The sequence below is a fragment of the Lepisma saccharinum genome, chromosome 3 (assembly GCF_977018435.1).
Source record: "Lepisma saccharinum chromosome 3, izLepSacc3.1, whole genome shotgun sequence".
In the NCBI taxonomy this organism is placed as follows: domain Eukaryota; kingdom Metazoa; phylum Arthropoda; class Insecta; order Zygentoma; family Lepismatidae; genus Lepisma; species Lepisma saccharinum.
The window spans coordinates 24,250,335-24,265,732 of record NC_139231.1 but is presented as its reverse complement, the minus strand read 5'-3'; the positions used below and the strand labels follow the sequence as shown (position 1 = coordinate 24,265,732).

Below are 15,398 nucleotides of genomic sequence, written 5' to 3'. Positions count from 1 at the left end.
TTTATACCGAGATCGCTATTCATACATTTTATAGAACTGTGCAACATACTTATGACAGTCCTTCTGTCAGACAGATTTACAGAGAACAACTTAACGCAAATATAATAACAGTTCGAATCGAAAGAGAAAATCCCAAATATAATTGGAAACAAATATGGAACAATGTAACGGCGACACATCTAACGAACAAGGCATTATCTATATGGTACAAAGTGATTCAACAAGTAATTGTAACGGCAGATAGATGTCATAAGTATGGGTTCAGTAATTCACCAAATTGTTATAATTGTCATGTTCCAGATTCGATTATCCATAAGTTAACAGAATGTAAGAAATCAGCCACAGCTTGGTCTAAATTAAGAACAATGCTCAGCAGAATTTGTCACACTTCACCTAACCAAGTATCAGCAAAAGACATTATCTTACCAGAGTTTCATTTGTTCCCAAGTACAAAACAAAAATCGTTTCAGTGGCTAATAGCACAATACCTAATGTTTTTATTTCCTGCGGGAAAAAATTACAATTATTTGGACTTCGGACTAACTCTAATACAAGAATATGAACAAATGTCTTTAGATTATAGAAAAACATATTATGCCAAGTTTTTTAAATGTAATAATTGAATAACATACCTGTAAGAGTTGTAAAGATTTACTGTAATTGTTTGCTTTAAATTGGAAATAAAAAAAAAAAACTTGGCAGTGAAAAGCACTGTAAAAGTATTTCTTCACTCACTAACTATTGTTTAACAAAAAAAAACAATTTTATGGTGGATATATTACAAAACTGAACATGAATAACTCATATGAACTCAGGAAAACGTACGATATCAAAGAATACACTAAGTGTAATTTCTCTATGTAGTGGAGTTACAAATCGATATTACCATTTCCGGAAAATTGAACTTTTAATATATCTAGTCTACTCATAACTCTCCGCAACGACGTTTACACAGACTCTTCCTTTATATCGGACACACAGTTTCACTTTATAGATTGATCGATTGATTTGGTTTATTTACATCGCTTTTCTGCCACTTTTCGCTAATCGCGAAGATCAGGATGAGTGATGATATGATGAAATTGATGAACGGACACTCACATGTGGCTATTTCAATGCCACATATGTATGTGTAGGTAATTAATAACCTAAAATCAACCTGTAATAATTGTAATTTCAGACTTATATTTACTGATATATAATAATTTTCTCTATCACGTGTTGCAAATGCACTAAGGAACATTTATCTTATGACCTGTCTGGTTTATGTTGCAAGTCGTGCATGCATACCTAATTCAGTATGTTCTTTCTGTATTTTTTCGGTTAACGCTATCACCATATAATGAATGTTTTCGGGTCGATTTCCGGCAGGGAAACATAGTTGCTCGGACTGAACTTTGAGAGGAATTGATTGAAATAAAGTTACCGCCCGCAAGGTGGGACTAGGTAGTTGATCAGATAGTCTCCCCATTTTCCATAATGCCAAGGCTCGAGAGTAATTTCGGAGGCAGGCTGCACAGTTCCATGGTTTATAATACAGAAGTGTTCGGGAAAATACAGTTTCTTTGATTCCATTATTGTCGCCAACTATGCAACGGTATCGATTAGCGTATATTTTTTTGGGAGACATCTATCTCCTACTCAAATGCCGCTTGTTTTGAAATACAACCTACTTGTTTTTTGGGGGTGTTATTTCGCGTCGCTTTTGTATTCCTCTAGGTAAATGACGACTACGAAGATGAATGATGCATTATATGAAGGAACATACACAATACAACGTCCATGCTGTATGCAGGATTCTAGCACCTTTGCTTTTGTAACGGTGCGATAACCATTCTGCCATGTTCTAACGGTTCGAAATGGATAACTATAACTGTGAGTTAGTTGCATAGACGTGCAAAGACTAACTTATTTGCGGGTGCCTTAAGGGAGTTGAAATTGCCTATCTGGACAATGTGTCCCTTTTTCACAGAAACTATTACGCATATGAAGATGAAACTTTAACCTTGTAGTCTCTGAGTATAAGTTATCACTTTAGCATAAGTTTTCCTATCATTGTGACAATATTATTTAAGTGAAAGTAAACAATTTAAAATCAACTTACCAAATAACCAATTCTAATAAATATCATACAATACAAGGATATATCTCCATAGGAAGATCAGTTGAGTCCCACTCATTACATAAATCTGCATGTTCATATTAATATGTTTCACATTTTCTAATGCGCATTACTTCATTACGCATTGTTGCTTATCACACGATAGTTAATACCATGTGTTTTATATAATTTTAAACAGTAGAGTTGCAACTTTCAAATTAAATCAAAATCTGACAAATTGATATTTTTTGTATATAATTTTTTAGCCATTGGAACTTCATTAAAGAGACTAATACAGTGCTTTCTTTGTGTTTTTTCAATTTTCATTACACAACTTCATGCGACACACACACACACGCACGGATATGTGTGTGTGTCCCATGAAGTTGTGTAATGTAAAATTGAAAAAACACAAAGACAGCACTGTATATATATATATATATATATATATATATATATATATATATATATATATATATATTGTAGAGATATGGAGATTATTAAACCGAGAAAACATCGTCATGTTAATATTCACACTTGTTTATTTCCTGAACTTGTCCGACCAGCGAGTGATCCCAAGAATGCGCTAACTTGTAACTTCCGTTAAACAAGGAACTGAAAGGCAAACGCGTGGATCTAAACAAGATCCATCGTGTTCGAAAGGTTTGACAACCTTTCGACGCCTGAGATTATAAAAGCAAGCTCCTCCCCGGAGCTCGCTCTCTATTAGAACTTGACACTCATCGACGCTACATGGATAATTAGTCTGATTACTCTACAACACATTACACTGCTGAACTACGACGATGGAACACGGAGTTACCGCTGCCTAGCATGCTACCAGTCGCAAGGGATCGCTCGGTCTGGTGAGCTGAGGGTCGAAGGATAGAACCTTGGCAACTGTCACGATTCGGTCTGCGAGAAGCATCAGGACAAGACATCACACACACCTACCAGGTATGAACAAGCGTGAATAACCTTTACACCAACTTTCCATATCTCTACCCTCCTAATCGGAGCAGGTTCAGCCAACAGATATTATTAAGCTCTACCTAAATGTTTAAATGAAACTTCCCTGTGACCTCAGATCCCAGGTAAAACGGGATTACAACAATATATATATATATATATATATATATATATATATATATATATATATATATATATATAATATCCGTGCATGTTTAAAAAAATGTAAAAAGCGACTCAAATGAAACGAGATTTTTGACCTTTTCTTCTAAGCACGCACGGATATTATTTTAATGGTAGTTTCTGCATTTTTATTTTTTTGAGGACACAACATGTACAACCACAATAATCAAAAGATATATCCTGTCCTGTTCTGGCTCCCACACTGTAAAAAGTTGACAGTAGAAGAAACGGTCTAAGGCCGTCAATTCTCGCTGCCATCCAGATACCGTAAAAATTATGGTGACCGTAACTTTCTTTTTACAGATACCTGTATATTAAACGGTAATATACCGTAATTTTAACAAGTTCGTTTTTTAAAAAATACGGCATAATGCCGTAATTTAAACAATAATTGGCTGTATTTAGATGGAATACTTTTTTGCATAATGTAAAAAATTATACTTTTTTGGCCAGACTTAATGTCAAAAAGTTATTTTCACATTACATATTGATGATTGATTTTGTTCTGGCATAGGTATAAAATTTCCAATTTCACTGCCAATGTATGTGCTTAAAACACTCCTTGGCAGCACAGTTCATCGTTTTCCACAATACTAAGGCTTATAGAGAGAATTTTACATTTGCACAACACACAATTGATTTACGTACCCTTGCAGAGGTCTACAGTAGTTAGAAAGTAAAAATTACCTGTATAACTAGGGGGAAATACTGAACTACGAACTACGAATGTGCCAGGTATGAAACCCAGTTCATACATGAGTGTATCATTGTATTTATTATACCCATTCCATCATTTATAATCATTATCACAAACAAAAATACCAAAATAATAATTACAACTTATTAATAAAATAGCATTTGTATGGCATCCACCAACTCCATAACCAGCAATGACATACATTATCATTGGACAAAATTAGCATGTTCTTGAAGGCAATGTTTTAATTATTTTTTTAGATACTTCCAGGCCCTCTGATGGCACAATGCTATTATTCTTACCTTGTGATCGAGTCCTGAGTTCAATACCCTGGTGGAGGCATAATGCAATGGTTTGGATTCCACTTCAAAACTGTAGGTCCAGCCCCAATTAGCCTATCTGAACATAAAGTGGACTTGAAGCTATACCTCTCCATTTATTACTACGATATGTATGTGTGTGTGCGCGAATGCATTGTAAGGATATGATACATTCACAAAGAAAAACTGTTATGAGGAAAAGGTGAAATATGTTTACAATCCTTCCAAGCAAAAACACATTCTCAGTGTTTTCAGATATTCAGGAACCCTGTGAATAACATAATATAAAGCAGAAAGGGTAACATACCCCTCAAACCTTAAAATTTCAATGTTTTAGCATTTATGGAAATACATTTCCATAATGAGACTACTTTGTTAGCACAATAATTATTATTACTTAAATTAGGAAATATTACAAAAATATCTGTAATTCAACTGAAAAAAAAAATTAATTTCACTTCAAGTTCCTCACAATGCAACAAATAAATCACAAATTGCACTCATGAACACACACAATACTATAATAAGCCGAAGTTTTTCTGTAGGCAAATGATGAACAGATTCTCTCTCCTTGACCACATGAATTCTACAAAAGTCTCAGAAGTTCCTAGATCTGACTTTATTCTCATCTTCAGGGTAAAGGTAAAGAAGTAATTCTAGCCTGAAGATAGTGGCATTATTCTCAAAAGCTCAGAAACAGTTGCAGAAACAGTTGATCGGTAGCCCAAGAGAATCAATTCAACATAAAAAATTAATAAATAAATAAGTAAAATAAGATAAAAAAAGCTGGCTTTTGCTGGCATTACTACCAATCTTCCATCCCTGCTATTGGCGCAATCCTCAGTTTTAAAAATGGAATTTTCAAATGAGATATAATAATTCAAATAATATAAATAATTTATTCAAATCAACCAAGTACATAATTATAATTTACTTTTTATTTATTTTCACTTTACACTTGTTTCTTTGCATTTTGTCAAATAATTACTACATTGCACTTGTGTTTTTTTCTTCTTAACTTAGGAGCCTTCTGCTGGATTAAATCACCTGGGAAGAAGAAATATACCATTAAGGAATTTGATACAAAACCAAATGCAATTGCAACAGCATAAATTTAAAATTTCATTAATTCTCAAGTAACAGAATAACATTGTCAAAGGTGTTCAGTGGTGCGTGAGCTCAGGAGGGATTTTCCATTGATACAGTTCCCTCAAAAAATAAATACATATGTGGAAAGGTGGCAGAAATTGTCACTATTCCATGAAGGCACATGGTTCCACATTCTCTACTGGCTACAGTGGAGATGATGTGATCAGTACCATGTTTCAGCTGCCTCACCCTCTCCCTTCCCAGTTAGCCATAGAGTAACTAATTTGAAAAAGTAACTAAACTAACTTAGCTACTAAGCCAACCCTGGTTTATTTCAGTCCGTAGAGCAATGACATGGTATGCCAAAGACCTTGGTTTGTGTCCTGGTCAAGCCTGAATTTTCTTTGCAAAAATTTCTACGCAGTACATCTCCTATGTGAACAATGACAATCCAGTTAGTTGGGTGTCTTTACTGTCATGAGACAATTGAAATCTGTATTATGTCAGTTCAAAACAAGAAGAGAACATCTTATGTACGTTTTTGCAAGTTTTCATTTTCAGTGTCATTACGACTATTATTAAAGTGGTTAACAGAAAATAAAACTAAAATTAAAAAAAGCAATGAAACAAGAAATTGAGATACAATAACATGCTGTACTGTAGACTGCATGTTGAAATGCAATCATGAAAATATGTATTCCATATCTCTTTTTATTTGTAAAATGCCATATATCATCATCATCATTAGTATTCCACCACGTTTTCCACATTTTTAGAGAAGTTTGCAGATTTCATCCATATATTTAATAGAAACATAATCCATAGTTAATGGAAACATGGTCTCCACTTAACGTTTCATGAAATTTAGTGTATAGCTGTGGTAAATTATGGAATCACAGCACTGGTGGGGCCCAACTTCCACATTGCGCTGTGTATGAGGGGCTTTACCTTACTTCCGTTCCGTGTGTGCCAAATCATATGGTAAACCCAGTACTGCATTCAGTGTTTAAACCATTCATCTTTTAGATCTAAGAGACAATACTAACATGAGTAATGACCAATATTATGATTAAATAATAAATGGTATAGTGGGATGCACAAGTATTGGGTCAGCAAATTGTCCATAACACTTTTCATTCATATTTCTCCTGCATCTTTCGTGTTTTTAGGGACTGACCTTTTATGTATGCAAGTGCTGGTGTAGAAATTTTCAGCAGCTTGTTTGACATTTTGTTTCATTTTTAAAGCTCTCATTTCGTAAAACAAGGGCAATAAACATGGCGATGGACAATTTCCTTTGAAATTCTTATGCATCTCACTGTACAACAAACCACATCCATGCTGACAAGAAGACTCAAACTCTGAATGTTTGGTGATTAAAGTATGGGTCTAGCACTAAAAACACATTGCCACTGACCCAACCACCTGTTTTATGCACTGAATTGATGTGAATATTTCAGGAGAATTAAAAATATTTTAACTACAAACTTGGAACTTTTTAATTATTATGTGAAAGTTTGTGCAGTGTTCCATTCACACATGATACAACATACCTTTTGCCAAACTCCAATGTGTTGCATGCTTGAAATGGATACTGATATAGCATTCAGGAAGCCAAGCATTCTATCAATTCTTGCTCAATTGAAAGCATAATTTCCATGCATTCTATTAGGGACTATCCTGTAATAACAATAATAAAATTTAAGAATCTCATTCAAAATATCAAATATATGAACAAACAAAAAAAAAAAAAAACACTTGCATTCAGTACACGGAAGGGTTATTTCAATGAATGTCAATTGGCCCACTTTTAAGAAAAGCCCACTCTGACCTTAAATAGTTACAGGAGTTTGTATTATAAATTGGCAGCACATTTTAAAAAAAGTAGGCCCTGTGTGTTAGTATCAATTCAAGTAATTGTTCAATTCCATGACCCACTCTTTCCACATACAGCCCATCACATGGAAATTAAAGGTAAGGGGATTGAATAATAGTTGTCAGATCACAAGATTGAAAACTTTCAATAACCTTTACAATGATTTATTTTATTAATCTTTCAAGCTAACTTCCAACCATTGAGTGAGTAACATTTCAAATTCCTTATAAAAAACTTATTGGATCCATTTCTAATGGGAGGAGAGGTGGGTATTTTGTTGCTTCAGGTTCTAGTTGAAAACATGGAAAGCAACTTACTTGTGGATCTTGTCCGAAAGAGGTTCCAATGCAGTTTCTGGGACCTCCCACAGAAATTTCACTGCTCACTACCCATTGGCACAATTCTTGGCATATCTTTTACTTTCCAGACTTAAAATCAGAATTTCTCATAAAAACCTGTAATTAAATGAATTTTGAGCATGAAAACCATAAATTATTAACTTAATGATAACAATTAAACCATAAATTACCTAAATCTAGTGTATTAAACTTATATTGTGTCATTGGTTTGATTACTGGAACTTTAAATCCAAATTTTGTACAAAATTGTAATTCTTGTGAGAGAAAAATAATTTTAAATCAGTCATAAGATACCTAATTACAGCTAAATATGCATGAAAGCTAATTGTTGCAGTCATAAACAGCTTAAACTTGAAGGGAAATACAAAATAACACCAAGAACTAACATCTTCCATGTCAGTACCACTCAGTTTTTATGTAAAAGTGTCATTCTTGGAAAATGCCGTAAAACCGAAGGAATTTTGAATTATTACAAAAATTTTGCTTTTACTTCACATTATTTGCTTAGAACTAGCAGAAGGATTTTAAGTGGATGCTCAATATGTTATGGAACATCCAAATAGTTAATATTGGTGATAATCAGTGTTGCCATCTAATTTTTTAGAAAATTCCTCAGTGTGCCACAGATAAAAATTTCTAAGTTTGAATTTTGTTTTCACATACAAAGTTAAATATAACACCTCCAACTTGTGTAAATGTACACTATTATAATTACTCATAAATTTGTATTTTTAACCATTCACTTGGCTTTTTGTCAAAGGTATGTAATTCTACTTACCTAAATACAAAATTATGAATAAAATGGACAATATTGGGAGACCAGTTCTTCATTTATAAATCTTCCATGGGATTAAGTACTTCGCAATAGATCAAAATATCTTTACTCTGATGGGGTCTAGAACCCAAAATTGAATTTTACTATAATTTTGGGACTTTCAGATAAAATTCGGCTAATTTGCATGTTTTTTTTTCAGTGTAGAGGATAGGTGAAGGAATGGGACAATTGAAGCACACCGTGCCATTTTTTCCCGTAAAGCTTTTAAACCCTTCCCTGGAATTATTTATGTGTGGAGGTTCAGGATTAACAGTATCATTCAGTCACTACTGATGAAATGCATACAATTTCAGCCAGTACATTTAGAATATTATGCCAGATGGTCTAAAACGGTATGGAAGTATTTTCCGAATCCACGGTCGAGTCCGTAAAATTTTTACTGTAGGATATTGTAAATTTCAAGGTAACTTCTAACAGTGCAGAACTAGCCTTAGACATGTAATCCTATATCATTTTATTAATGTATATATGAATTTAAAACATAATATGTCTACATTTTCTTATATGAAATCAAATCAAAAAATAGCATAAACAAAAGGGAAACGACCAAAAATTCAAGAAAACTGAAGTCCAGAGGCGTAGCAACACATTGCAAGTCCCTGCGCGAGAATGAAAAGCAAGGCCCCCATTTGTTCTCTAAATTTGAAATCTCAATATGAATCAATGGGAAATCTTCAGCGATACGTCAGCAAATTCTTATATTAAAATATTACTATTGTCATTATTAATAATAATAATAAATTACTGACGAAAATTATATTTAATAATATGCGAAGGAAAAATTTACACTTGGTATAGGTATATGCTTGTAACACACTGCTGGAATTTTCTTTAACCAAAGAATGAGCAATAGTACGTTTTTAAACATGTTCTTGAGGCACTAAGAAATAACTGAAAGATCCTTAAATATGCTAAACTTTTGTTAAATCTGAAATGCAAACTAGAATATTTAAATATAACCCATTTTATTTTTAATGAGTTTTCTTTGTTTCCTCATTTCCAAATGAAGGATGTAAATATCACAAACCTTGGCATAAGAAGAAAATATCGATGGGCATACATACAAGTTCGGTGCTTGGTACAGCGACGGGAAGGGGCGGGGCTAAACCACAATCATGCCTAGGGCGCCAAAATATAATATTCGACATAATCCTCAACAAGTCTTAAAATGATAGTAACGTACTGTGACACACTTTTACCAAGCGTGTGAACCTCGAAAGGTTCGGGGATCAAACCTGGAGCATTTTAGATGAATGTAATTATTCTATTGGGGGTTAGCGGTAGATCGTAAGCTCTCGCTTGGCTGCATCTGCTAACTGCAGGAGGTACCTGAATAAACTTAAATTTACAGAATCCTTTATAAAATGGCAACTCTCATGATTTGGGTTACTATGACCTTAAGTCTGCATTGGCAAAGGATGGCGTTATAAAAGTATATTACCTGTCTCTCTCTCTTTAGAAGCGTGGACAGAAGAGCATCTAAAGTAACTCTCACTCGCTGGTCGAAGTTCGCCTCTTAAATTGTCACTCAGCTTCGCTGCACTCCACTTCCAAACAAGTTTCTAAAAGTCTGCATCCAGCCTGAATCTCCTTCAAAATCCAACTCACTCTCCTCTCTCCAAAACTCAAAACTCCCTTTTCTTACTCCCGAACCATTCTCCTCTTCTCTTCAAAACCCAAGACCAACTCCCTGTCTCTCCCGAGTCAGATCCAACTTCCTTCCTCCTCATCAAAACTCCTCCCCTTTTTCTCTCTCATCAATTTTCCTTTGCAAATATTGGCGAATGCTTTTCGCTGAGCTGGCGCTCAAGTTAACACTTTCCTATACTTCCTGCCAGGCTGCCTAGCTAAACGTAACGCGAAAATGAAAATGAGGGATACGTAACGGTATCCAGATGGGCGAAAAAAAATCCTTTGAATTTTTAAAACGTTTAGATAAGTTGCAGGTACAGTGCCGGTTATGCCAATGCAGTCCCTTGTCTATTTATTTAGTGAAGAAAAATAATAATACATTCACATCAGTGAAAATAAACACTACAGACTAACTTTAAAACTAAAGGGGAGAAAAAAAAATGCAGTCGAAATTAGATTTGGTTGACAGGTGTCAAGTCGTAATCTAATTTGGACTATCGAAAATCAAGACAAAAGCTCTGTGGGAGCAAACTAAAATTAAAAGCCGAGATGGCAAACAAAAATGAGAAGTCCAATGCCATATTTCGTTCGTCTCTTGCTAGAATGAAATGAACGCGTGCGTACTACAATATTTATGCTGAGCACGCATACATTGGCTTCCAAGAAATGTTTATCAACACGAGCTAAGCTGTAACGTCAGCTCGGGTCAGAGAACTATTATTTGATACGTCAGACACACACACCACTGAACTCGGCCAATCCTCCCACGAGAGGAGTTGCTTATCACTTGTCTGCTGAACTGACGTCAGAATGACCAAAGTCATAAGTTGTGGCTCCACCCACTAAGCATGTGGGGGGGCTAACACCAAAACACTAGGAATATGGGAGCAACTGCTCACGCCACAACAAATTGCAAGGCAATTTGCACTAATATAAGAGGATCCTGGTAAATATATATTGTATCGAAGCACACGGAAGTTTCTCCGTCCATTGAATCTCTCTGATAGAATAATATATGTATAGATAGATATAAGTACCAACTTCCAATCAGAATGAGAGAAAAAAATGTTAAAAATATATCATATTATAGTGAATAATGCTATACTACATTACGTATTAAAATACCAAAATTGTCCAACACCGTCCATTAAATATGAGTAGATATTTGAATACACACGTGATAAGAAAAAAAACAACTTAGTCCACTACAAATACATAATGAGCGGAATATTAAAATCAAATGTCCATTATATGTGTATATATCTTGGTTAGTAAAACAATAAAATCCTACAGTCCTTGCTGTACGGCGTAAAAGTTCCTATGTGAGGTCCAGAATGTTCTGAAGACACGCGAAAGCACTTGCGTGTAGTATCCACTGCATTCCATGGAGTCCGTGCAAAACTGTTTGCAACTGCGAAAACCGGAAAGAGGGGGTCACAATTTACATCCCAATCATCACGTGAAAATATCGGTCTTTTTGTAGCTTAAGGAACGAGAAGTGTTCATGATTGTACCACTGGATGTAAAATTCTGGGTGAGGGACGTTTGATGAGGGGTGGGGGGTAAATCTTGAAGATCGGCGGGTGAACAGAAGGAAGAAACAGTTGGATTAATTTGTGCTGCTAACTGTACTGTAGAATTAATCATCCAGGGGAGAATGCTGTTCACCGGACTAGGAAACCTAGTCTCGTAAAGTCTGCCGTGCTGTAGAAGTAACAGCTAAAGTAGGTGTGCTTGGTGGGTTGCATATGCCTGCACTCGAAGATGGTAACACACTTGTGGTGGGGACCGTACATGAAAGTAAAGCTGGTCTTGCTGCGTACGGGGCGCTGATTGGTAAACAAATCGAAGGATACTGAAGATGGGGTAAGGTGTCATGTTTTCTTCTGGCCACTTGAAACTTGTAGGCTGGGACACATGACGGGAAAAGTGTTCATCCACTGCATCACTTTGAGCTGGACTGTAGTTCTGACTGGAATTCCAGCGGAAAGAAATAAAGTACTTTTTGGGAAAAGGGGGCGTGTATCCGCTGCATCTTGAGGGCCGGAGCGTAGAAATGGGAGAAAACTGAAGGTGTGCTGTGGTGGGTTGCACAAATCCCATCGGCCAACGGTCGCAGTGCAGTCCTGAGTTCGAGGAGGTAATGCGAAGTACTCGGCGGGTTTATGTATGCCGGGTGAAAACTGAAATTGTTGACTCCACGAACTGAGAGGCGATGGTAAATGGAGTTGCTCTCTGAAGGCCACCGGCGCGTAGAATTCCAATGTTGAAGGCGTCTCAGGAAGTCTCTGCTATGCGATGTAGACGTCATGGAGATACGAGACATTATTAGGTGAGGATAGGAATGAGGTGGCCAATGAAAAAAAAGGAACAGGGAAAGGTTTCCAAATACAGTCTTTAAAATCACAATAACCCAGAGTATGCCATTCAAATAAAGGTACAAAATCACTAAAAATAAGGCCTAATGTCAAATAAAATATAATAACTAATAATAAAAAGCAATAAAGAATGTAAATCAATTTTAAATAACTGATATGCTAAAAATGTGAAGGTTCACGATGTGAGACATTATTTTACCATAACGGGAGTGTAAACGTGGTGAAAATATTGATTGAAGGCTAGAAAAATTGCAATGATTGTCCGTAAATCTACAGAGGTTTGGGAAAGGAAAATAGATATGGGAATCGGAACAAAATTTGGAATATAGCCGTGATTGTTAGAAATGTGGTTGTCGGAAGGGTAAATGCAGTGACGTAATAAGTGAAAGTTAAATTCTTATGTATTAGTTGAAGAACGACACTTCTTGTAATAATGATATAAGACATAGCCGGTAAGTGCAAAATTCCAGACGACCAGAAGGAATATGGCGATTGGGTATTTTGAGAAAACGATCTCATGTAACGGGATTTCTGTGGCCAAAGATTGATTTAATTTCAGTAAAGCTAAGTTCATATCTGTCCAATCCGGAAGGATGATGTCAGAAAAATTGAGAGACAAATTAAAAGGTAGATTAACATTTGTCATTTTGACTGTCGTGTCTAGCGATTGGCGAGTGTGAATAATTTCATCAGCAAAAATAAGTTGATCGAAGTCATTGTAATGCAAAAACACAGAATTTCCTTCCAATACAGACACCGTGGTTTGACTATTGACATTGCCATGAAGAATTTGAGACAGTTTAAATTGTCCTTTACCAGAGATCAGAACATCATTCCCTGTTCGAATTCGTTGTAGCTCGGGGCCAGTATGAGATTTTATTTCCATTGCACAGGAAGTTGTAGAGTTATGGTAAACCAAATTCTGAAGACAAATAACGTTTTCGTGGATTGACAATTCGGCGTGTCTACATATATATAAAAATGAAATGAACTGACAACTACTGTCCACAATTTCCACTACACGAGGAGAGCCGTTATGCTGGAGTCCGGGGTTCAAAGCCGTGAAGTAGGAAAAATGGTGAACTCTTCAAATTCTCATTCCTGCTAATATTACAGGAAAAAAATAGCGGGTTGCAGGTAATCGCTCCAGTTACAGTGTGAGCTCGAGACAAATCTCTTGAGAATCTGTTGCAAAGTGCCATGTGATTTTTCAATAATCCCGATTCTATTGTGTAATTGAGCGGGCGCAAACTTAAGCTGGATCCCCATTCTAGAGTTCAATTCCTGGAATACTTTGGAGGTAAATCCTGTTCCTCTGTCCGTAGTGATCTCTAGCGGACAGCCAAATTTAAGTATTACTTCCTCATAAATAAAATCAGCAGCGGTCGCAGCTGGAACGTCGGATACTGCCTTGCCAATGAGAAAACGGATCGCAAAATCTGAGCACGCTAAAATATACTTGTGGCGTAACATGCCATTCGCAGGATAGGGGCCGCTAAAATCGACAGCAATTCTCTCAAATGGTTTTTGTGGGGTGAAGGTTAAAAGCTCGCCATTTGGGAATCCGACAGGCCTCTTATGTTGCTGACAAACAATACATTCCCTGACAATTTTCTGTATGAGATTCTTCATGAAAGGGAAATAAAATCTAGAAAGATCATTATGATACGTCTTGGTAAAGCCGAAGTGAGCTCCACCTATAGGAGAACAATGAATCGATTCGACAACCGATTTTTGCAAGGACCGGGGTATACATAGTAGTTTCCGAGATCCACCTGCCATTTTATGTTGCCTATATAGCAAATTATTTTCCAGTGTGTAGGAGAACGCTTGTCTTTGAAGGGTTGGCGAAATGTCCACATTTTCGTCTTCTGGGCTTTCCAAAACTTTAATAATATCACCAAAAAATGAATCTGCACGCTGGTGTGAGGCGACGTCCACAGTGGTGTCCTGCAATAAAAACATGCGTGGTTCAGGCAACTCTGGCTCGTTGTCGGCAGGCAAATTGCCACACTCTCTGCTAAGTGAATCTGCTATATTTTGAGTAGATCTACAGTGTGATACAGTATAATTGTACTCTTAAGAGTTTAGCAGAAAGATGACGTGATGTGCGAATATAGGTAATAGCTCGGTTGTCTGTAAATAAATAGAACTCCCTGCCAAGTAAGTAGAATCTAAAGCTTTTAAAAGCATATAGAATTGCAGTAAGTTCCAATTCAATTATTCCTAGCTTCTTTTCATGTTCTCTTAACGTGCGACTACAATATGCGATAGGTTGGAATTCATTCTGGGCGTTAGGCTGCATTAAAACGCCAGAAATCGCCTTTGTGCTTGCATCGGTATAAAGACGCGTTTCCTTGCCGGGGCTGTATGGTAACAGAACCGGGGCTGTAATCAGTGCATGTTTTAACTTCTCGAAGGCTGCTTGTTGCTCGTCAGTCCATACGAATTTCTTGTTTTTACCGATCAATCTTTGTAGTGGTTCAGCTATTTCTGAAAAGGATTTGATGAATTTTCGGACATAAGAACAAAGTCCTAAAAAACGTCGGACCTCCTTTGTAGTAGTTGGAACTTTATAGTTGGTGATGGAGTCAATTATTTTGTCAGACACGGAAAAGCCATGCTTTCCAATCTTGTGCCCAAGTGCCATAATTTGAAAATATGCAAAATGACATTTGTGTGGGGCCAGGCGTAATCCTGCGGTAATCAGGCATTGAAGTAGCCGTTCAAGTGTAGTTAACATATCTGAAAATTTGTCGGAATAGCAGAAGAGATCATCCATGTAGGATGAAAAATGATCGTTATTTAAGCCAGAGCAAGCCAATTGAAGGCAGCGGGTTTACGCTGCTGGAGATGTAATATGGCCTTGTACAGCATACTGCATTTCATAGTGACCTTTCCCAGGAATTGTGAATGCTGTGTATTGTTTTGAATTCTCCGATAATGGTATTTGAAAAAA

General features: G+C 36.2%; 1 long non-coding RNA gene across 1 annotated transcript; it reads right to left on the bottom strand.

Annotated features, from left to right (window-relative positions):
• Positions 1-5,225: 5,225 nt before the first annotated feature.
• On the bottom strand, positions 5,226-7,653 carry LOC145985726 (uncharacterized). The gene is made up of 3 exons (XR_014441442.1): positions 7,553-7,653; positions 6,913-7,039; positions 5,226-5,317 (listed from the first exon to the last, which is right to left on the bottom strand). It is a non-coding gene; the product is annotated as an uncharacterized LOC145985726 (long non-coding RNA).
• Positions 7,654-15,398: the final 7,745 nt, after the last annotated feature.